Below are 25162 nucleotides of genomic sequence, written 5' to 3'. Positions count from 1 at the left end.
CCTGCAACTTACGGTTAGTTGGCACATGTTTTAGTAGTGCTTCTGGCTGCTGGCAAAGCAAATATAGTTCTTTAGGAATTTAGTGTTAGCAACTGGATTCAAGTTAGGGGGAGAATCAGTGTTATAGGGTTGCATGCCTGATAGATCAGCTATACATTGGGACTTAAAAATTGCTATTCTGGGCACCCACAGATGTGCCCCCCTAACATGGTAAACGTTTCTGATCAGCAATTACGTTTGATTTTACCTAGTCAGTGACTGATTGGTGTTGTCAATAAATAACAATTGGAAATGTCTTAGCCCCTGTACACACGGTCGGAGATTCCGACAACCAAATCCGTCGGATTTTGTCCGTCGGATTTTGTCTGACGGATTTTGTCCGAAACTATTGCATACACACGGTCGGACAAAGTTGTAGGAAAATCCGATTGTTCAGAACGTGATGACGTAATTTCGTTATGATTGGACTACGTTCAGGCTAGTAGCCAATAGCTTTGATGTAGGAATTTGATCTGAGCATGCGTGGCACTTGGTTCGATCGGAATTCTCTACACATGATCGGAGTATGTCCTATCGGACCAGTTTGTCGGAAAATATTTCCAGCAAGTTGGAAAATTGGGTCCGACGGATATTCCAATGGAAACAGTCCGATGCATACCACACACAGTCGGATTATCCGACAAAACGGTCTGATAGGACACATTCCGACGGATTCTCCGACCGTGTGTACAAGGGCTTATTGTTAAATGCAGAATATTCATAATGTCAAGTCAAAAGGTCAATGTCAGATAAACTGAAGATTCATTCCTAGTAAAAACTGAAATGACATCTGCAATATCATCTTCCAGAGATCCTGTCTCTGATGAGTCCCCATTGCCCCTCATCAGGAAGTCTCTGTGCTCTTGCTGCATTCTAAGTATTAATCAATATTCATGCAAACAAAACAGCCTGACATAAAATTGAGGCTCAATGATCTTGCCATTGAATTATTTGTGAGTTCCAATTTTAACTCCCAGATATTTCTAGAATTAATAATTATGAGTAAGGACCAAAGTGTGTGAACAAAATCTTATATAATCCTTATTCGGGTTTTAGTATGCTGAGTTGCGTTTTCATCATGTTTACATCTTTTACGCGATTTATCTTAATTCTTTTAATTCCATGCACAGCAGCAGAGTTTTGTATCATTTAAGCCATTGAGGAATTTTTGTAATAGTTTGATACTAGATCTGAATCCCTTATTACAGGGTTAGGCAACCCTCGGCACTGGTGCTGCAAGTGGCACTCGAAGCCTCTTTTGCTGGCACTCAACTCCCTCTCCATTCAGCAGAGCAGCGCAGGAAAGTGTCAGTGGGCACTAATGCATTCCAATTTCAGAATTCCCCACACCGCACCTGCATTGGGGGGGGGGGGGGCACTGTGAAACACTGTTTGGTTCTCTTACTTTGCTGTACCTGTGATCGTCAGCTTTTGTGATGAGGAAAAGATTGGGTGCAGATCTGCTGGGGGGGGGGGGGTCCCTGTTTCCAGAAGGAGAAGGACTGTCATTGGCCACTGCTAAAGCCAATCACAGTCCTGCTAGCCCTGTCCACCATCTGGAGGAAGATAACTCGCTTGGTTGCCACTACCAATCTCAGAAAGAAGGAATTTCACTGTGATTGACAAAACCACAATCAGCTGACAGTTTATAGAATTACTGTTGAGCTTCTGGGAACTTTGTCGAAATGATTCCTGAACCTTTGCATTTCTTACTACTGGACCCCTCCACTCTGTGTCCCTTTAAGCCACATTCAGTATTCAGCGCAAAGATTCAAAATCGAAAAAAAATTGAAAATCACACCCAACTTTTGCTGCGGCGCAGAGTGCTGCATTTTTTTCTCAGCTGCGGGGGCCCAACATATAATCCTGCACACAGGTCCACTACTTTCAGAAAATACCCCTGACCTGAGCTCATCATTGTGCATCCATTCCAGATGCTTGACATCACATACATCCCATACGTCACATACATCCTATACATCACATGGGCCGGATGCGAGAGGTGGATCAGCAGGATGAGTGTCCCAGGACAGATAGTTGTGTCTCACCTCTGCTTCCTTTCACCACTCTGTATATCACGCATATCATAGATGAGAAGATGGTACAGCAATGGAGCAAATGAGCAGGAGGGTACAGTGGTGGGGAAAATGAGCAGAAAGGGTTCAGAGGTAGGACAGAAGAGCAGAAGGATACAGCAGTGGGGCAGATGTACATGGAGGTATAATGGTGGAAGAGATGAGAAGAGGCTTCAGCAGTGGGACAGAAGAGCAGGGGGGTACAGTGATGGGGCAGATGAGCAGGGGGGTTCAGTGTTGGGAGAGAAAAGCAGGGGGTAGAGCAGTGGGGCAGATGTGAAAAGGGGTGTATTGGTGGGACAGATAAGCAGGGGGAACAGAGGTGGGGCAGAAGAGCAGGGGGTATAGAGGTGGGACAGATGTGAAGGAGGTACATTGGTGGGGCAAATGAGAAAGTGGGTTACAGTGATGGGGCAGATGGGTTCAGTGTTAGGACAGATGAGATGGTGATTCAGTAGTGAGACAGAAGAGCATGGGGATACATCGGTGCCGCAGATGTGCAGGGAGGTACATTGATGGGGCAGATGAGCAGTGGGGTTACAATGGTGAAATAGATTTACAGGGGGCAGTGATCTGAGGTCTGAAGGTACATGAATTGAGGCTGATCTGAAGTGTGGAGTTGCAGGAATTGGGGCTGATCTGAAGTGTGGAGTTGCAGGAATTGAGGGTGATCTGAAATGTGGAGTTGCAGGAATTGGGGCTGATCTGAAGTGTGGAGTTGCAGGAATTGGGGCTGATCTTAAGTGTGGAGTTGCAGGAATTGGGGCTGATCTGAAGTGTGGAGTTGCAGGAATTGGGGCTGATCTGAAGTGTGAAGTTGCAGGGATTGGGGCTGATCTGAAGTGTGGAGTTGCAGGAATTGGGGCTGATCTTACGTGTGGAGTTGCAGGAATTGGGGCTGATCTGAAGTGTGGAGTTGCAGGAATTGGGGCTGATCTGAAGTGTGAAGTTGCAGGAATTGAGGCTGATCTGAAGTGTGGAGTTGCAGGAATTGGGGCTGATCTGAAGTGTGGAGTTGCAGGGATTGGAGCTGATCTGAAGTGTGGAGTTGCAGGAATTGGGGCTGATCTGAAGTGTGGAGTTGCAGGAATTGGGGCTGATCTGAAGTGTGGAGTTGCAGGAATTGAGGCTGATCTGAAGTGTGGAGTTGCAGGAATTGGGGCTGATCTGAAGTGTGGAGTTGCAGGAATTGAGGCTGATCTGAAGTGTGGAGTTGCAGGAATTGGGGCTGATCTGAAGTGTGGAGTTGCAGGAATTGGGGCTGATCTGAAGTGTGAAGATGCAGGAATTGAGGCTGATCTGAAGTGTGAAGATGCAGGAATTGGGGCTGATCTGAAGTGTGGAGTTGCAGGAATTGGGGCTGATCTGAAGTGTGGAGTTGCAGGAATTGGGGCTGATCTGAAGTGTGGAGTTGCAGGAATTGAGGCTGATCTGAAATGTGGAGTTGCAGGAATTGGGGCTGATCTGAAGTGTGGAGTTGCAGGAATTGGGGCTGATCTTAAGTGTGGAGTTGCAGGAATTGGGGCTGATCTGAAGTGTGGAGTTGCAGGAATTGGGGCTGATCTGAAGTGTGAAGTTGCAGGGATTGGGGCTGATCTGAAGTGTGGAGTTGCAGGAATTGGGGCTGATCTTACGTGTGGAGTTGCAGGAATTGGGGCTGATCTGAAGTGTGGAGTTGCAGGAATTGGGGCTGATCTGAAGTGTGAAGTTGCAGGAATTGAGGCTGATCTGAAGTGTGGAGTTGCAGGAATTGGGGCTGATCTGAAGTGTGGAGTTGCAGGGATTGGAGCTGATCTGAAGTGTGGAGTTGCAGGAATTGGGGCTGATCTGAAGTGTGGAGTTGCAGGAATTGGGGCTGATCTGAAGTGTGGAGTTGCAGGAATTGAGGCTGATCTGAAGTGTGGAGTTGCAGGAATTGGGGCTGATCTGAAGTGTGGAGTTGCAGGAATTGAGGCTGATCTGAAGTGTGGAGTTGCAGGAATTGGGGCTGATCTGAAGTGTGGAGTTGCAGGAATTGGGGCTGATCTGAAGTGTGGAGTTGCAGGAATTGGGGCTGATCTGAAGTGTGAAGATGCAGGAATTGGGGCTGATCTGAAGTGTGAAGATGCAGGAATTGGGGCTGATCTGAAGTGTGGAGTTGCAGGAATTGGGGCTGATCTGAGACGTGAGTGCAAGATGTTGAGTTCTCGCTACTACTCAAGTAGCTTACAGCATTTACTTTATAAAAAATCCTTTTCGTGATTGAGAGTGTGAAGCTGACATTTGTTTGTTATAAAATCGGCACTCTTCATGTCTTTGAAGATATTTTTTGGCACACTGTGCTCAAAAGGTTTCCTACCCCTGCCTTGTTATGATTAAGTATTCAAATATAAGTACCAAATGTAGCCAAAAATTGTATGTCTGTGGATGGCTAAAACCCTCTACAATTTAGCATCTAATGAGCTATAATGACAAAGTAGATACATGACTAATGACTATTCTTTTCTAGGGATAACTGTTGCCATTTTAAAGAGGTTACCCCCACAGCAAGAAATCACACAATTCTATCATGAAATTGGAGGAAGATAACAGGGAGTACAAGATTTCTGTAATTTGTGGTGTAAATTATACAGTAGAGGGCACATATTTTAAGACTTTCACATAATGACCGACATACAGTAGTACATTGTAAAATGTTTCCACATCAAGTTACTTTAGATGTTATCCATGCTATATAAATGCATTAATATTACCATAGAACACCTATTTTTTCATAATAAAATGTTGAGCTGTACATGGCCATTTACATTTACCACATACTTGGTCAATCTAGTAGCAGGTTAAAGTTTGTAAAGATTATGCAAGCCTGTGAATAAAATGTATGCAGTTTATATACACTTAGGGGGTTATTTACGAAAGGCAAATCCACTTTGTACTACAAGTGCACTTGGAAGTGTGGTCACTCTAAATCTCAGGGGTAGATCTGAAATGATGGGAAGCTCTGCTGATTTTATCATCCAATCATGTGCAAGCTAAAATGCTGTTTTTTATTTTCCTTGCATATCTCCCTTCGCGTGATCCAAAAGAAATTTCCCTCCATTGTCTGGATGTCGTTTGGGCTGTCATTTGCAAGGCTGCCACTTGGTCTTAATTCACACATTCTCCTGGTGGACATTGCAACCTCATTTGATTCCAGTTTTGGGCGTGAGATCATTCAGGCAGCTGTTTGAGCTTCTGGCAGCCCCAGTTTTCTAGACATTTAGTGTTTGTTTCCTGTGTTGCCCACACCTCACATGGACTGCTTTTGGACTGTCTGACAAACAGTGTAAAAATTCTTGTGTCCCTTAAAGGAGAAGAAATAACATTTTTGTACATACAGTAAAAGTCTTTTCTTGATGTTTGAAGGACAGAGGCCGTCCCTCTGTTTATGTTCAAGCTCTCAAAACTGGTTGTGGGCAGGGTTATCCTTTGCTGGCTGACCCATGTCTGTAGACAGTACAACCTCAACATTCAAAGAATTCCTGTATGTATACAATAGTGGCATTTGTTTAATTTTTAAAAAAACAGTTAAGTTTAACCACTTACAGACCAGAAAAGTTGCCCCCTTAATGACCAGGCCATTTTTTGAGATACGGCACTGTGTGGTCGTGCAAAGCTGTACCCAAACAAAATTGGCATTGTTCTTGCAATAAGCCAATATTCATTGGTTTGCGCAAAAGTTATAGCGTCTACAAACTATGGGAAAGATTTATGGCCATTTTTACGGCAATTTCGTAATTTTTTTATTTTTTTACTAGTAATGGTGGTGATCTGTGATTTTTTAGCAGTACTGCGACATTACGGCAGACAGAGCGGACACTTTTGACACATTTTTGGGACCATTGACATTTATACAGTGATCAGTGCTAGCTCTAAAAAAAATGCAGGGGATGATCAAGGGGTTAAATGTGTTCCCTCGTGAGTGTTTCTTACTGTAGGGGGATGGAAGTGACTGGGGGAGGAGACATATCACTGTTTGTAATTACTACAAACAGCAGATTAGTCTCTTCTCCCCTGTCAGAACAGTGATTTGTGTGTTTACACACAAATCTCAATTCTGGCTCTTGTGCCCGTGATCGTGTGTGGACAGCGGAGATCATGCCCGCCAGACACCCACTTTGGACCCCCCGTTGTGCAGCAGGGGCATGCACACTGGCTATGGCTCTTAAAGGGGCCGACATACCGGTACGTTGTTTTGCGGTAACAAAACCACTTTGCCGATGTAAATGTGCGTGCGCCAGTCGGCAAGTGGTTAATTAAACTTTCTAGCCTAAGCAGCATTTTACAGGTAATACAAACAGGGCATCTCTCTCTTACATCTATTCTAATGTATTTTAGAATTTTAAATATGGCTTTGAGAAATGCCTGTTCATACAAGATGATACTCTTTAAGCAAATGAAAACAGCAGAGAAATTCATGTGGAATTTGGCACCCTTCGTGGTTACCAAAGTTATATGCTTCTGAGGCAGAAGAACTGCACTAAGCTCTATCCACCCCTAAAATGTCAACTAATCATAACCCTATTTTAGAAAAGGAACCCTTATTATTCATTGGTTCCAAAGGCTTTTAACAACACTGAGATGGATGATATGATTATAGCTGGTAGACCCTTCCACTTTCAGCAAGTGCACTGATATAACCTTTATGAATAACTAAAGAAAAAAAGCAATCAAAGCAGTCCTAAACTCTATATTAAGCTTTACCCTTCTCTTCTACCCTCACCCCTGCTATTCTCCTACCTTTAGGAGTAGAGAGACCACGAGAATTCTTACATTTTAGATACTTCTAGCTCCATCCTGCTGAGCTGGTTAGGAAGAGTCAGCTGGTCTGTGCCTCTGCTTGCGTATACATCCCACCCACCACCGTATCTACTGTATGTCCTGGAAAGAACTGATGGTTATACTGAAGATCCTAAACTTTTAGCAGTCTTATTATGTACTAATTTAGGTTAGGGAGCAGCAAGGGAAGAGTAAAAAAAAGGTAGATGGTGGAACAGAAAAGGTAGATGGTGGAACAGGCAGCGCAATGGCTAAGTAGTTAGCACTTCTGTCTAGCACTAAGGGTCGTCCGTTCGAATCCCAACCACAGTACTACCTGCCTGGGGTTTGCATGTTCTCCCTGTGCCTGCATGGGTTTCCTCCCACACTCCAAAGACATGCTGGTAGGTCAATTGCCTCCTATCCAAATTGGCCCTAGTATGTGTATGTATGAGTGTGAGTTAGGGACCTTAGATTGTAAGCTCCTGGAAGGCAGGGACTGATGTGAATGTACAATATATATGTGAAGCACTGCGTAAATTGACAGCACTATACAAGTACCTGTACTAAGTAAACTTACTGCAGAGCTAGGGATCAACCAATTATCAGTGTGGCTGATTATGGGTGGCTGATGTTCACTCTTTTAGAAGTATCGGTATCAGTCAAGAAATTGCAGACAGATATTGCTTCAAGGGGTTTTAATGGGGTGATGCATGCAGCTGCATGCATTGTTACTGTTTTTTAGAGCGGACTGTTGGCTTTATTGTAATAACAACTGTGCTGCCCCAACGGGGAATAGAATTTATGTATATATTGTTTTCCTAACCATTTTCTCTATGGACGTTTATATTCAGTTCACATGCTGACATCTAGTGACCTGTTGTGGTAATGCATTTGTGTTCTCAAGTTTATTTCCCTTATATTATGACATACTTCCTTTGTATGTAATGCTCCACCCTTCTTCCTGTTTTTGTACTTCCTGTGTCATCAATGGAGTAACAGCCTCATGTATTCTACATTGTAAGCTACAGACAATATCATCTTTTGACCGCACAATACCACAACCTGTTCATCTATTTGTATCCTGTCATCTGCTGTAATATGATGTTCAGAATAAAGCATTTGTGGATGGAAATCGGTATTGGTGAGTTCAAGCTATCTGATGAGGATTGTCCTCAGTGATTATATCTGCTTATACAGACCAGGCATAGAGGTCTCACAAGGGATAGATTGCTTCACAACAATCGGAGTTAGAATAACAACCGCTCGGCTGTTATTACAAGCAGTGGGAGGGGACGTGCCCCCCCTCCCACCTTCTGCCGCTTGCCCGGGCTCTCCTATCCCACTGGGAGGTCCAAGCAACCAGCCGGCACGATCACCAGGTGGTCGAAGACCCGAACAAAGCCGATGCCTCATTTGGGTCTTGGCTCTAGTAATCCGGGAGTAATATCATGACATCACTTCCCGGGTTAATGGCATCTTAAAGACACCAGTTTTAAAAAACACTGAGCTTGACGTTTTGAATACTCTGAAGTGCAGGGGAGGGGTTTGCAGGCTTATAGACTCCCGATCTCTCCATAAAGAGTACCTGTCAATGCCTATTACTGTCACAAGGGATGTTTACATTCCTTGTGACAGCAATAACAGTGATAAAAAACAAAAAAAATGTAAAATTACAGTGTCATTTTTTTTTTTAAATGTACAAAATATCGGCAAAAAATGTTGTCCTTTAAAGCCCCCACCCCCTGCCTACTGGAAAGCTTCACTGATTGCTTTCTTGTGCACACCCTTGGGAACACAGCTTGCCAACAACAAATTATAAAGCAGCAGTGTGCATGTGCATATTGAAAATATGAGGGCTGGGCCAAGGTCACAGAAACGTTTGCTGGACTTGGAAAAAAAGGTCAGTATAATATTAGGTGGGCTGCACTCAGGGGCTCAAGTGATTTATTTAAGGACTATTTCACTCATTTAGGGAGGAGGTAGAAAATGGTTGAACTTAGGTCCACTTTAAAAATGATTCCATCTTTACCCCCTAAGTGCAGCCTGCCTAGCATGATGCTTACCTTGATCTTTCCTCCAACAAGGTCCTGGTCAGCTCTTCCACACACTGCGCATGCAAGCTACGGCTTGATTCCCATAGTGGCCTCCAGCTGCCTCCCCTTCAGAGTTCAGCTTGCCCATAGGAATGAATAGAGACATGATGTGCATGTGCAGTGAAAAAGGGGAGAGCTGGGGCCTTGGTAGAGGTCAAATCACTGCATCGGGAAAGGAAGATATTTTATCAGGTGGGCTGCACTCAAAGGGAGGGGGGGGGGATATATTAATAATATTCAATAAAGGTGAGGTTGTCCTTTAGTCCAGTGATCATCAACCCTGTCCTCAGGGCTGACTAACAGGCCAGGTTTGCAAGATAACTGAAATACATCACAGGTGATATCATTTGCTGCTCAGTGATTGCAGTATTCTAGTCCGCATCTCCCCAAGGTAATACATGAAATTTGGCCTGTTAGTGGGCCCTGAGGGCAGGGTTGATGACCACTGCTTTAGCCCCTGTTCAAACTGAATGCGGCTTTGAAATCGCGTAATTTAAAAGCCACCAGTCAGTGCGATCTCATGTTTGGCTTGCACATGCATCCGCAATTCTATGCACAGATGTCAATGCAAGTCACACATGAAATCGCTAAAAATAGTGCAGGAAACTTTTTCAAATTGGTGAAAGTCAGAGTCACACCAATCTTAAACGGTTCCACAGGCACAAATAAGGTGCAACTTGTCATGCATTTTTGAACTGTCAAATTGCATGACAAGTCCCAAGGGTGTGAATGGGGGCTTAGGCTTCTGCAATGAATTAAGCTAAGATCCTTGCAGTGCATACAGTGGACCTGGCGACCAATGTTTTTCTCCCAACTCTTTTAAAGTTTCACTTATATTGGATAATAAAACTTTGACAGACAAGCCTTGCTCTGTCTTGACATTTTGTACCTTTTGTAAATGCTGTTTAGTGTGCCCTGTAATTTGTACATTGGTTCAGGATCAACAAAAGGCAATCTTATATGTGTATATCATTGTTATTTACTGGGCACACAAAATTGTGATGCGAAAAATGACATGGCGAAGGGTTGAAAGGTTTGAAATGAATGTCCTCATTCATTGCTGCTTTTACATTTGGAATCCCCACCTCCAAACACTTGCGCTAGCACCGATATTTCTAAAGTTCACATTTGCATACATTCTTTAGAAGATATTCGTGTAAAGCCAAAGTTGATGAAAAAAGCTCTAATGTAGACTTTAACATCACATTTAAATGTTAGTTGTTCTACGATAATAGGTCTGGACCCCTAGTGAAATGCTAAACTTATTGCAGCTTTGAGCTCACAGCGAACAAACAGCTATTGGTAAATGCAGTCATCATAAATGCTTCTTAAAGGTTAACTTCATCTTTTGTACCATGCCACATCTTATACACATGTTTAGGGTGTAACATGGTGAAAATCGCCCTCCCCCCTTAAACTGCAGCCCCCTGTAAACGCATGCAGTGGGGGTTCCTCACTCCTGAAGGTGCTGTCATTTTTTAAATTGATGCTCACGCAGCCACGTCATATGTTCACAGAGATCTGCAAATGAATAAACTATAAATCCCATCCACCACAGATCGTAAGCTCCTGTAGTTCTCAATGGAATACAAGTGTATTCACACCACTCACAGACCCCTGGCAAAGAGCTGGAGGAAGAGTCCACAGGAGTCTGGCACTGCACATGCAAACCACTGGGTGTGGGTGTAATACTTTGCAGCCTCCTGTGAAAAAAATAAAATTGCGTATCTTTCTGAAAAAAAAAAAGTGCCTTTTATTATTTTTTACAGGTGAACTTAGCCTTTAAACCGCTCCCTTTGCAATGGCAAAGGTCTTAAAATTCTACATGTGACCTAACGGCCAAGATAGAACAGTTGTACAACGCAAACTTCCCCCCCATTTATCGAAAACTCGAGGAAGATCTGAGACAATGGGAGAAGGGAGGGTTATCATGGTTGGGTAGAATACATTCAATTAAAATGACTTTACTGCCAAGATTGTTATACCTTTTCAGGGCTATACCCATCAATATCAAATTGGATCATCTAAGGTCTTTCCAAGCTAAAATAAACAAATTCATTTGGGGGGGTAGAGGCTATAGGATCCCCCAGCAAACTCTGTACGTCCTCAAATCACAAGGTGGCTTGGGGTTGCCAAGATTGATCTGGTATTTTCAGTCGGCCAGAATAGCTCAGCTCTCAGTAATCTATAATAGCCCGGAAAAACCTGACTGGGTATCCATTGAAAATCAAGCTGCCCCAGACTACACCATTGAGTCGCTACTCTGGTCCCCCCCAAGGCTTCGACCCCCCATTCTTTCCCCGATCCTCTCACAATCGCTCCTCCTGTGGGACAGGTTGAAAAAATCCCCCCACCTCATCTCTCATACAAAACCACTAGCTCAAATATTCAACAACCCAGATTTCCCTCCGGGCCTGGACTCCACGGCTTTTAAATGGTGGAGAGATAAGGGTCTATATCGCATAGGTCACTTTCTGGACGCTCGGGGCCCTATTACCCTGGGACATTGTGTGAACCAACTAGAGATGCCTCCCTCAGAACGCTTAAGGTTCTACCAAATCCGCCATTTCCTCCTACAGCTTTGGTCGGGTAAGCAAACCTCCCCAAGCTGCACTCCGTACGAATCATGGTGCGGACAAGCCTCGGAACAGAGAGGGGCAGTCTCAGTGGTATACAAGGCCCTGGCCCATCAACCTAATAGATCCTCGTACATGACGGCTTGGGAGACTGAACTGGCATTTGGCATGACGGTAGAGCAGTGGCAGACTTCCTTCTCCAGAGCCTTTAAAGGCATTAAAAATGTTTCACTAATCGAGGCTGACGTTAAGGTCCTCACCAGGTGGTATCTAACCCCCGCAAGACTCTCCTTGATGTTTCCCTCAGCTGACCCCTGCTGCTTCCGGGGGTGTCTTCTGACGGGGACCATGGCCCACATTTGGTGGGAATGCCCCAGAATTAGACCTTTCTGGACCAAAGTCCTAACCTTAATAAAGACTGTCACTAACCATGTTATCCCGAGAAGTCCTGCCATTGCACTACTCAATGCTAATCTCCCCGGGATTCCGAAATACTCTCATAAACTAATTCACTTTATATTACTGGGAGCCAAAATGACAATAGCCAAAGCTTGGAAACTCCCTAAAGTTTCCTTTGCAGCCGCAGTCAAAAAAATCTCTTGGATTATGGTGCAAGAGAAACTTTCCGGAATCCTACTAGACACTACGGCTCAGTTTGAAGCCACGTGGGAGCCTTGGGCTCACCATGTGGGCATTTCGCTAATTCCGGGTGTCCCACCATAGCTCCCTGGATTACCCTCGATAGTGAAGGACGCTCAACTGCGGACACGCTTCCCCTCCCCCCCTTTTTTTTTTTATCCTGTTCCTCACCCCTCTCATCCCCTGTTCACAGGTACAGAAGCCTGTTGTTTTTGGTTTAGTTGAGTTTCAGTGGGTTGCTTCAATCTCAAAGACTTGCTCGGCTCTCCTATTTTTTCCCTTTAATGTTATATGCTACTGTTGAACCGAGGTGCGGGCAATGCTCTCACGCCACTTATAGGATACCCCTCCACCAGGATCCAGGAGACCTCCTCCTCTTTGGGGGATAGCGTTGGCTACCGAGAATCCCCTCCACCGCACAGTGTGCTCCCAGTCGGGGTGCGGGGGAGGGCTAGTTGGTGTTTTCCAGATTAGACCTCGCTTTTCCTTAAGCTAGCAAGTAAACGTCTCCTATGAAGTGTGTCCATGCTTTACATCCTGGGCGGTATACTAGGTCACCCCTGAAACGCTTTTTTTACAATGTCTGTCACCTGTATCGAGTATGTATGTTCACTTGCTTTGTATTGTTTTGTTTATATTCTCATAATTGTTAAAACCAATAAAAAATCTTTGAAAGTAAAATTCTACATGTGTGTACATGTGGCTGCCTGTTAGAAGCATGCATATAAAGCGATTTTTATTTAATTTTAAGTGGCAATTTTTGGCACTCATGGTGCTTAGTAGCGTCCCTCTCCAAATGGTCCTACATTTTATATCTCTGTAAGTGCCGGTTCACATTAGTGCGCTGTGCAAGATCGCGATGTCTGTGCGATGCAATTTCAGCCATACACATAGTATGGCTGAATTTGCATCACATTTGGACCAAACTCAAACAGGACGCTTTTTTTGGTCCCCACCAGAATTGGATCACATGGGTTCCAATCCGATTCGATTCCGATTCCTGTCCGAACTGTCAGTTTGCAGTGCGATATGTGAACTGAAATGGGGGTGTCATTAACATTGTATTGACACTCCCAGCAAGTTGCATATGGCAGTGTGAACTGCGTTGCGAATCAGGTGTGATGCAGGAATCCGCAGTGGATTCGCAGTGTTCCTGCATCGCACCTATATGGCTTAGCTTAGGTTTACATTGATGCGCTTTGGCATGTGATTTAACATGTCAAATCGCATGCCAAAATGGTGACTATTGCCGGCAATGGAACCGTCTGAATCACTGCAACGCCGACTTTGCAGTGGCACACCCCATCCCAAAATTAGTTTCTGTACTACTTTTGGCAACTTTGGGGTGCAGGAACCCGCACAGATGTCTCTGAATTTGCTCCTGAAGTCAGACTGATATGCTGAACTTGCACGATTTCAATCCCACTGTCAGTGTGAACCTAGGCCTGCTGCTGCTATCAATCCATCCAGTGAGGACCTGAGACAGCAGCTGAAGCCGCTGGGCTCGTTCTCGTTGCTGGAAAGATCGGGTTCAGGTAAGTAAAAGGGGGGCTCTGGGGGGCTGCTGCACTACAGAAGGTTTTTCACCTTAATGCATAGAATGCATTAAGTTGAAAAACCTTGAGAGTTTTTACCATAGGTATATAGGTATATAGGTATATATTATATTAGGTATATTATTCAGCCTCTAGGTGTCGCTGCTGTTACAGATGACTGTATGACATATTGTAGATGCACACAGTTTTCCAAACTGTCTATTTAAAAGTACACCATACTCACCAGCTGCATTTGATTTACGCAGACAATTCTGTTTTGTTTTAATCCTGGAAATGATTGCATTTGTTGGATGCAGTTATTTCCTCTGTTCTTATGGCCTTTTCCCTCATAGTACACTAAGTAGACTATATACTAGTAAGTCTCCATCCAGCTTTTCCAGAATTGTATAATGACTCGCAATGTCCTCAGCATGCAAATATTACCTTTCTTATTAGTTCAAATTTAACCTGGGATAAGCTATCCTCCATTCTTATTACTTCCAGCATCACTGTATGTCAGATAGGAAAGAAGTAATATATGGCTTACGGATTCCACAGCTCAATAAAGCATGCTGGATTTGATCAAGCAAAAAGTGGAATAATATTGAAGTGACTATGCTAAGGCTTTTTTTTGTTGTCAATGTTGACGCGTGCTCCCAAATGTTTCTGTCTCCACATCTGAAAAACTCAGATGTGTGTAGAATCCTGAAGATTCTTAAATTCTTCAGGTGGCGCCAGTGGCGGCTGGTGCTAAACTTTTTTGGGGGGCTGCAAACAAACCCCCCCCCCCCCCCCGAGGTCCACCAACACTCAGCCTCTCCGTTGTGGCGGTCGCACTCACCCCTCTACGGTGACGGTCGCACTCACCCCTCCGTGGTGATGGCTGCACTCACCACTCTCCAGTGACGGTCGCACTCACCCCTCTACGGTGACGGTTGCACTCCCCCCTCCATGGTGACAGCTGTTCTCACACCCTCTACGATGACGGCTGCACTCACCCCTCCACGGTGACGGCTGCACTCATCCCCTCTACGGTGACGGTCGCACTCCCCCCTCTATGGTGACAGCTGCTCTCACACCCTCTACGATGACGGCTGCACTCACCCCTCCACGGTGACGGCTGCACTCACCCCTCTACGGTGACGGTCGCACTCCCCCCTCCATGGTGACAGCTGCTCTCACACCCTCTACGATGACAGCTGCACTCACCCCTCCACGGTGACGGCTGCACTCACCCCTCTACAGTGACGGTCGCACTCCCCCCTCCATGGTGACAGCTGCTCTCACACCCTCCACGGTGACTGCTGCACTCACCCCTCTGCGGTGACGGTCGCACTCCCCCCTCCACGGTGACAGCTGCACTCCCCCCTCTATGGTGACGGCTGCACTCCCCCCTCTATGGTGACGGCTGCACTCACCCCTCTATGGTGATGGTCGCACTCCCCCCTCTACGGTGACGGTCGCACTCCCCCCTCTACGGTGACGGTCGCACTCATCCCTCTACGGTGATGGTCGCACTCACCACTCCATGGAGACTGCTGCACTCACCCCCCTACAGTGGCGGTCTCACTCACCCCTCCACGGTGACAGGTGCACTCACCCCACTACGTTGACGGTCGCACTCACCCCTCCATGGTGACGGCTGCACTCACCTCTCTACAGTGACGGTCGCACTCACCTCTCTACAGTGACAGTCGCACTCACCTCTCTACAGTGACGGTCGCACTCACCTCTCTACAGTGACAGTCGCACTCACCCCTCTACATTGATGGTCGCACTCACCCCTCCATGGTGAGGGCTGCACTCACCCCTCTACGGTGATGGTCGCTCTCACCCCTCCATGGTGACTGCTGCACTCACCCCTCTATGGTGACGGTCGCACTCACCCCTCCATGATGACGGCTGCACTTACCCCTTTATGGTGACGGTCATACTCACTCCTCCATGGTGACGGCTGCACTCACCCCTCTACGGTGATGGTTGCACTCACCCCTCCATGGTGACGGTTGCACTCACCCCTCTATGGTGACGGTTGCACTCAGCCTCTCCACTGTAACGGTCATACTCATACCTCCTCGGCTTCCTCAGCTTCTCTTCCTGGCCAACCCGATCCGCCTCCTGTCCTGATTAGCCGGGAGGAGAAGCCGGAAGACAATAGCCAATATTAATTCACTATTGTCACAAGTGGGTGTGTTCGGGGTCCAGTGCTCTGCGCCCGAGCCCAACCTTTTTCAAGCCAAATAGAGCCTCATGCTGTAATCATGTGGCTTGCTAAAAAATTAAAAAATTGTCCAGCACCCAGCGGAAGGGGGGGGGGGGGGCGGAGGGGGCTCCTGGGTGGTGTATTTATTTAGAGTGAAACTATATATACTCACCTCGGCTCCAGCAATTCAGTGTCCCAAGCTCCATTCCCGGCAATTGACATCTTCGGGCAGCCTGCATCCAGGTCTCGATTGCCGGCCACTGCAACTGGCCGGACAGGGATGACGTCACTCGTGTACAGTGCACTGCATGGCTCACTGTACACTGTACAAGGATGTACAGGCAAGTACGGTAAGTAACTTTAATGCAGAAGACACAAAGAATGTCTCTTCTGCATTAAAACTTCTGCCTGTTTGCCCATCTTTAATTTTGGATACAATGTAGAGAGGAACATTGCTTCAGGTGAAATCTGGAAGCCAAATCCACCAACGACCACTCCTGACAGGTACCAGCCCTGCTCGCCAAGTGTGATCAAGTATTTCGCTGTGTGAAACGCGTCAACATTCCTTTATGCCTGTGCAGTTTACTCTTTTTTTCTTCTTTTTTTTTTTTTTTTAAAGAAGCTCTTTAAACCAGAACTTAAGGCAAAATGTTTGTTATCATTCTGGATACCGTTTTGGATAGTTTTTTTTTTCCAATCTGTGTCCAATTGGGGAGATTTCCCTTCACTTCCTGTCCCATAGCAAAAACAGGAAGTGAGAGGAAATTCCTCCACAGTGAGGGAATCCCTTGTTGTCTCCATGGTCACCAGAACATGTATCTCCATTGAAAAATGTCTTCTTTATTACTGTTTTGCAGACAAGCAAAAATTTGGTATTTTCTTTCACATTCACTAAAAAAATGGTAAACATGACAAACTGAAAGGCTGAATTTCCCTAACAGGGACACAGACAGCAATAAAAACGTGACAGGTGTTCTAATCACTCCGAAATCCAAAAACAAAAAATTTTTTTGCTTTTAGTTATACTTAAATTATTTTCACAAAGGTAAAAAACTGAATGTAACATTGATTATTGTTAATAATCAGGAATACTTCCAATGACAAGTCTCTTGAACATGGTGCTATCCCTGGAAACTAGATTTAAATGAATAAAGGAATCTTTATTTTGTTAAGTAACTATGCAGCACTGAATGTTAGGAAAGTTATTATGGCACTGAGTGGTTAGTGCCGAGGTCAGGGGTTTTGTTCCCATAGGGTGCTATTGGCATAGAGCTTGCATGTTTTCCTCATGTTTTCTGAGTTTCTCTTCGTTTTCTAGTTTCCTCCCACTATCCAGAAAACTTGCTTCTGACTAGGCCATAAGCATAGGTAGGCCTTTAGACTAGGTAATAGGGAGGAGTCAAACGATTCAGAGGGACCTGAAGATAAAGATTAGAGTTATTATCTAGTTGCCACCCGTTAGTTGCATGCAACACTTGTTCTAGGATAATGTCATATGACAGCATCCCAGAGTGGCAAATCGCGGCCACGCCATGTTGCTAGGATGTGGTGTGACCCAGGTCTCTGTAAAGAGCCGTGTCCGTGGCTCTTTAACCATGTGATCGGCTGTGTCCAATCACAGCCGGTCACATGTAAACATGGAGATTCCGGTAATCGGCGCTCCTCGCCGAGTGTGTAGCAAGGAGAGCTGATCAGTGGCATCTCTACGCAGGGGGACATCTATACATGTAATCAGGGCACTGATCATCAGTGCTCTGATTACAATATAGCGCCAAATGTGTCACCAATCAGTGCCCACCATTGCTCACCAGTGGCAACAATCAGTGCCCACCATTGGCAGCAATCAGTGCCCACCACTGCCCACAAATGCCACCAATCAGTGCCAATTAGCGATGCCAGTCAGTGCTGGCTATCAATGCCGCCTTTCAGTGCTGCCCATCAATGCCCATCACTGCTGTCAGTCAATGCCCAGTGTCGCTCATAAGTGCCACCCATCAATACCGCCTATCCGTGCCGCCTATCAGTGCCCACCAGCGCTGCTTATCAGTGCCCACCAGTTCTGCCTATCAGTGCTCATCAGTGAAACATATCAGTGCCCATAAGTGCATCATATTAGTGCCGCCTTATCAGTGCCACCTAATCAGTCCCCATAAGTGCCACCTCATCAATGCCCACCAGTTCAGCCCATCAGTGCCCATCAGTGAAGGAGAAAAATTACTTAGTTACAAAATTTACTGACAGAGCATAAAAAAAATGTATTTTTCATATTTTTCTAAATTATTGGTCTTTTTTTTTTTGTAAAAAATAAAAAACCCAGCAGTGATTAAATACCAGCAAAAGAAATACCAATACCGCCTATCAGTGCCCACCAGCGCTGCTTATCAGTGCCCACCAGTTCTGCCTATCAGTGCTCATCAGTGCAACATATCAGTGCCCATAAGTGCATCATATTAGTGCCACCTAATCAGTCCCCATAAGTGCCACCTCATCAATGCCCACTAGTTCAGCCCATCAGTGCCCATCAGTCCCGCCTCATCAGTGTACATCAGTGAAGGAGAAAAATTACTTAGTTACAAAATTTACTGACAGAGCGTAAAAAAAAATGTATTTTTCATATTTTTCAAAATTATTGGTCTTTTTTTTTTTTGTAAAAAATAAAAAACCCAGCAGTGATTAAATACCAGCAAAAGAAATCTCTATTTGTAAGAAGAAAATCATTAAAAAATTGTTTGGGTACAGTGTAGCATGACTGCGCAATTGTCATTCAAAGTGTGACAGCGCTGAAAGCTGAAAAATGGCTGTGGCAGGAAGGGGATGTAAGTGCCCTGTAGGTAAGTGGTTAAGGAGAAATATAGGAGGAAGATGAAGTGGAAACTCCAGAAAAACAATGTGAGAGAGGTCTGGAGTGGCATGAGAACCATTACAGGTTTCAAACAGATTGGTGGAGGGACTAGGGGAGGTGTGGAGAGGGCAAATGAACTGAACCTGCTTTTTAACAGGTTTGGATTCAGTGGCCCTTGCCTTGACTCCCTCAGATTTAACAGCCGGTGTAGACAAGCAGTGTTTAGGCACACACCCTCCCTTGTTTAGTGTGGGTTCTACTTCCTCCCTATTGGATACCCTGACCAGCTGTTCTTTTTATAAGAACAAATTTAATTTGCATTTTAATGAGTGAAATATGTATTTGACCACTTTGCAAAACATGACTAATGCCGCATACACACGAGCAGAATGTCCGACAGAAAAAGTCAGACGGAAGATTTTCATTGTATATTCCGATCGTGTGTATGTTTCATCTGAGTTTTTCTATGAAAATTCTGACGGACCTAGAAACAGAACATGTTTTAACTATTTCCGATGGAACCAATTCCTATCAGGAAAACCGCTCGTCTGTATGCTGTTACAATGGACCAAAAACGACGCATGCTCGTTTTCATGCTCGGAAGCTATTGGCTACTGGCTATTGAACTTCCTTTTTCTAGTCCCGTCGTATGTGATGTACGTCAACGCGTTCTTGATGATCGGACTTTGGTGTGATCATGTGTAGGCATGACAGTTTCAGCAGAACTCCATTGGAACAACCTTCAGGCCGCGTACACACGCGCGGACTGTTCGCCCAACCTTGTTCGGCAAACAGTTTGTCAAACAGTCCGCTCAAAATTTGCATGAGCGGACTTGCCCACACACGAGCGGACTGTTTGACGAACAAGGTTGGGCAAACAGTTCGCTCAACTTTTGAAATGAACGGACTCGCCCACGTAAGGAGGAGGCAAATCCGCCCACTTCGAGCGCGTGTACAGGTAGGCGGGGCCCGCGAAGGATACGTCGCGGGCTCCGCCGCCTGGAATGGGCTTAAAGGGGAACCCCAACGCCGAAAAAAATCGGCGTGGGGGTTCCCCCCAAGTCCACACCAGACCCTTGTCCGAGCACGCTACCCGGCCGGCCAGGAAAGGGGGGCGAGCGAGCGCGCCCCCCCTCCTGAGCCGTACCAGGCCGCGTGCCCTCAACATGGGGGGGTGCCTTGGGGAAGGGGGGGCCGCGCGGCCCCCCCACCCCAAAGCACCTTGTCCCCATGTTGATGAGGACAAGGGCCTCTTCCCGACAACCCTGGCCGTTGGTTGTCGGGGTCTGCGGGCGGGGGGCTTATCGGAATCCGGGAGGCCCCCTTTAAGAAGGGGGCCCCCGGATACCGGCCCCCCACCCTATGTGAATGAGTATGGGGTACAATGTACCCCTACCCATTCACCTGTGAAATAAAGTACAAATAAAAACACAACACAGGGGGAAAAAATATTTTATTGCACAGCCGGGGGTCTTCCGTCTTCGGGGGTCTTCTCGCCGGACTCCTCCGCTATGTGTGTGTAGCTCTTTTGCCAGCGGAGGAGTCCGGCTTTCTTCCTCCCCGCCGCCGGCCTCTTCTCCCGACTTCGGGGGTCTTGTCCCCCTCTTCGGTTCTTCTGCCGGGCCACCGCGCCTGGTCCGGTGGCCCGGTCTTCTGTCGCCGTCTTCCGTTCTTCTGTCGCCGCCTTCGGTTCTTCTGCCGGGCCACCGCGCCTTCTTGTAGCTCTTTTACAGGCGGTGGCCCGGTCTTCTGTCGCCGTCGCCGCCTTCCGTTCGTGTTCTTCTTCTTGTTCTTCTTCCAGGAGATGTTGACACGTCGCTCCCTCCGGCCGGAATGCCAGAGCCGCCCTGCGTTGCCACTTATATAGTGACAATGGGGCGGGGTCACATGGTATATGTCACATGGGTTGGTCACATGGGTTGATGTCACATGTGACATCAACCCATGTGACCAACCCATGTGACATATACCATGTGACCCCGCCCCATTGTCACTATATAAGTGGCAACGCAGGGCGGCTCTGGCATTCCGGCCGGAGGGAGCGACGTGTCAACATCTCCTGGAAGAAGAACAAGAAGAAGAACACGAACGGAAGGCGGCGACGGCGACAGAAGACCGGGCCACCGCCTGTAAAAGAGCTACAAGAAGGCGCGGTGGCCCGGCAGAAGAACCGAAGGCGGCGACAGAAGAACGGAAGACGGCGACAGAAGACCGGGCCACCGGACCAGGCGCGGTGGCCCGGCAGAAGAACCGAAGAGGGGGACAAGACCCCCGAAGTCGGGAGAAGAGGCCGGCGGCGGGGAGGAAGAAAGCCGGACTCCTCCGCTGGCAAAAGAGCTACACACACATAGCGGAGGAGTCCGGCGAGAAGACCCCCGAAGACGGAAGACCCCCGGCTGTGCAATAAAATATTTTTTCCCCCTGTGTTGTGTTTTTATTTGTACTTTATTTCACAGGTGAATGGGTAGGGGTACATTGTACCCCATACTCATTCACATAGGGTGGGGGGCCGGTATCCGGGGGCCCCCTTCTTAAAGGGGGCCTCCCGGATTCCGATAAGCCCCCCGCCCGCAGACCCCGACAACCAACGGCCAGGGTTGTCGGGAAGAGGCCCTTGTCCTCATCAACATGGGGACAAGGTGCTTTGGGGTGGGGGGGCCGCGCGGCCCCCCCTTCCCCAAGGCACCCCCCCATGTTGAGGGCACGCGGCCTGGTACGGCTCAGGAGGGGGGGCGCGCTCGCTCGCCCCCCTTTCCTGGCCGGCCGGGTAGCGTGCTCGGACAAGGGTCTGGTGTGGACTTGGGGGGAACCCCCACGCCGATTTTTTTCGGCGTTGGGGTTCCCCTTTAAGCCCATTCCAGGCAGCGGAGCCCGCGACGTATCCTTCGCGGGCCCCGCCTACCTGTACACGCGCTCGAAGTGGGCGGACTTTCCGAGCGGGAACAGTCCGCTCATTTCGAAAGTACAGCGGACAGGCCCACACACGGGCAGACTGTTCGCTCAAACACAGTTTCAGCGGACAGTTTTTCGGAATTTCCGAAAGACTTTGTCCGTCCAACTGTCCGCTGAAACTGTCCGCTGAAAGCCCACACACGAGCGGACTGTCCGCCCAAACACTGTTCAGCGGACAAGGTTGGGCGAACAGTCCGCCCGTGTGTACGCGGCCTCAGAGTTTATTCTGATGGGAAAACCGGTCGTGTGTACGTGGCATTAATACTTGGTGGAAAAATCCTTGTTGCCAATCACAGAGGTCAAATGTTTTTTGTAGCTGGCCACCAGGTTTGCACACATCTCAGGAGGGATTTTGTCCCACTCCTCTTTGTAGATAGTCTGCAAGTTATTAAGGTTCAAAGCTTGGTACTACCTCCCCCCCCCCCCCATCCCTAAGAGAGATTGTTTTTCACTAGGTGAAGCATGGTAAGCTTGGCCAATGGATGTAGTAAAGCTGCACATGGTTGTATGACATGGTTATTGTGTGGCTTCAATTGGACAGCACATGTGGCAACCTATGTGGCTGGAGGGGGGGGGGGGGCAGCAATTTTTGGGGGCAAAGCAGTTTATAGAGGGAGGCATGGCCATACAGATGAAACACTTAAAGTGGATCTAAACCCATCATGTTAACTGTTTCACAAAACAATTATGTTTAAGTCATGATATAAATGGCAACTGCCACAGTTGCTTGTGCTCTCAACAAAACTGTCAAGCCATCAAATAGCTGGTGTCATAAGTGATCACATGTGCAGCACCATGGCAGCTGCAGATCAAACAGAGGCTAAGATGGCAGCTTCATTAGTTGTAAAGGATAGGAGTGTTTAGTTCTGCTTTGAAGTGGGCACAGTTGAACCAGGGCTATACAGGGACCAAATTAGAAATGCAGCAGTATATGGGAGCATAGATATGATTTACCAGACACTTTACCCACCCCCAATTATATACATATATGCCCAATTATTTTTCACTTTTTTGAATGTCCCTGGAAATCCTGTCAAACTTTTACATCTACTCTTAAAATAAGACATGTGATCTTGTATGTATTTTATGTACTATCTTGCCTGGCTACTTTATTTATTTAAGTGTTTTTTGTGTTCATGCCAATTAAACCAAATTACTGTTGTGCCATTAACTTGGTGTTCTGCATTCCGCTATAAAGCTATTCCATCAGAATATCTATAGTCACAGAGAAAAACATATGTTAGCTGTTCTTTCAAAGCTCAGTTGTGTATTACTTCTAAACATGCTGTAATTGTCTCTAATGTGGGCCTCCAATGTCTGACTTTGAGAAATGCTTTTACTGGGAGATTTACAAGTGCCATAAGTATAAAATTCTACAAACTGACCCCTATGGATATAATATTTGTGTCGTGATTTTCTGCTTTTCATCATAAAGCGTGAAGATATTTTTATGGCAAAAATAAGAACAAGCACAATATAACCATTTCCCCAAAAGATGCATTTAGAATTTATCATACACAATTCTATAAAAGGGAGATTAGGACTTATTTAAATCTAACCTCTTCATCACCTTAACATTCTGGAGCGTGACTATTCTCCCAGATGCGATTACCAACCTTTCTATCACAATTTAACCTGCCACTTGGCAAGGAACAAGTATTTTTTTTAAGAGCGTGAATATACAGTGCCCTCCCCTCCGAATTAAAAGTGAACCTGAACTAAAAAAGTAGGGATTTGCTATCTTATAGTATACAGTACATCTATAAAGATAGTTTTGCCCATGCGGTACCCTGAAATAATTATTTGTCTGGAATTCCTTCCTGTGTCTTAAACCTCATAATTGCATATCTGTGTGTGAGATCCTCTAAGGCACTGCCCCCTTGATTTCTAGTCTCATGCCGCGTACAGACGATCGGAATTCTCAAAAAGCTCTTATGGTTTTCCCGAAGGGATTTCGCTCAAGCTGTCTTGCATACACACGGTCACACCAAATTCTGACCGTCAAGAACGCGGTGACGTACAACACTTAAGAGGGGACTAGAAAAAGGAAGTTCAATAGCCAGTAACCAATAGCTTCCATCTCGTAGCTGAATCTGAGCATGTGTAAGTTTTTGCATGTCGGAATTGCATATACACGATCGAAATTTCCGTTGGGAAAATTGAGAACATGCTATCAATTTTTTGCTGGTGGAAATTCGGACAGCTAAATTCCGATGGAGCCTACACACGGTCGCATTTTTCGATGAAAAGCTCTCATCGGTCTTTTGCTGGCCGGAATTCAGATCGCGTGTACGATTAGTCCCCCCCCCCCCACTACCACTCGGCACTTCCACTGCATGCTAAGATACTCTGGCCTGGGCACCCCTGGGGTTGGCGAGACCTCTGACTTACAGATTCACATACAAGCCACTGCTTTCACCTGGCTTCTCATAGTGTTTCCTGCCTGCCCTCACCTTGTGTGCATGTGCACAGTAGGTCGGGGGGGGGGGGCTGTACTAGCCTGGGCAAGGGGGCTGAGCAGAAAGTGCACCTCTAGGGCAGGGATATGCAATTAGCGGACCTCCAGATGTTGCAGAACTACAAGTTCCATGAAGCATAGCAAGACTCTGACAGCCACAAGCATGACATCCAGAGGCAGAGGCTTGCCCCTTCACCCCGTGTAGGTGAAATAAGAAACTCATAGGGCCCGGGACAGATCGTTGAGTTTATGTATTGCCATGGATATTTGTAGTAATTTTATAGCACTAATATGGAGTTAGATTATTTTTTTTTTAATTCTTTATTTCTTTGCAAGAATACAAAACAACATCATTAGTCAATAAAGTACAACATAATGCATTCCTGCCCTTTTTATGAACAAAACAAAACAGTATCAGTACAATATCCAATACAGTATATAGTATCTATTCCCCATAGTGGTCCAAAAAAAAAAAAAAAAAAAAGGAAGAAGAGAGGAAAAAAAAAAAAAAGGAGGGGGGGGAGAGGGTCAATCCCACCCACCGGCGGGTTTAGTTTACATTACTCAACCAGCTCACCTAATCTTCAGTTTCTTCTCCAATCAGCCTCTTCCCCTCCTCTGACTGTAAAAAAATATCCCATGGAGCCCAGATTTGCGCTATGGCTTCCCTTTCCTCAGGGGGCATAGGGATCAAATTCTCCATGATCCCAATTTTCCTTACTTTGTTTAACCATTGCGAGACTCGCGGTGCCCCCTTTTCCTTCCAGCAGATGGTTATGCAGCTTTTAGCTGCATTCACCAGATGGCATAACATTGAATTCTTATATCTCTCTAATGGGATATGTGTACATTGTAATAGGAAGAAAGCCGGATCTTCCTCGAGATGATACTCAGTAAACAATTGAGAGATTTTCCGAACTTCTTCCCAAAACTGTCTAATCACTGGACAATGCCAAAAAATATGGGCAATA

General features: G+C 46.2%; 1 protein-coding gene across 2 annotated transcripts in view; it reads right to left on the bottom strand.

Moving 5' to 3' along the window:
• HECTD2 (HECT domain E3 ubiquitin protein ligase 2) overlaps positions 1–25162 on the bottom strand; it is a 144586-nt gene that overhangs the window by 58327 nt on the left and 61097 nt on the right. The gene's annotated exons all lie outside the window — the stretch shown is intronic.

This window comes from Lithobates pipiens, unplaced genomic scaffold, assembly GCF_037356315.1.
Source record: "Lithobates pipiens isolate NorthernLeopardFrog02 unplaced genomic scaffold, aLitPip1_a1.2 Scaffold_25, whole genome shotgun sequence".
Classification (NCBI taxonomy): domain Eukaryota; kingdom Metazoa; phylum Chordata; class Amphibia; order Anura; family Ranidae; genus Lithobates; species Lithobates pipiens.
This window is presented reverse-complemented; position numbering and strand designations above follow the sequence as displayed.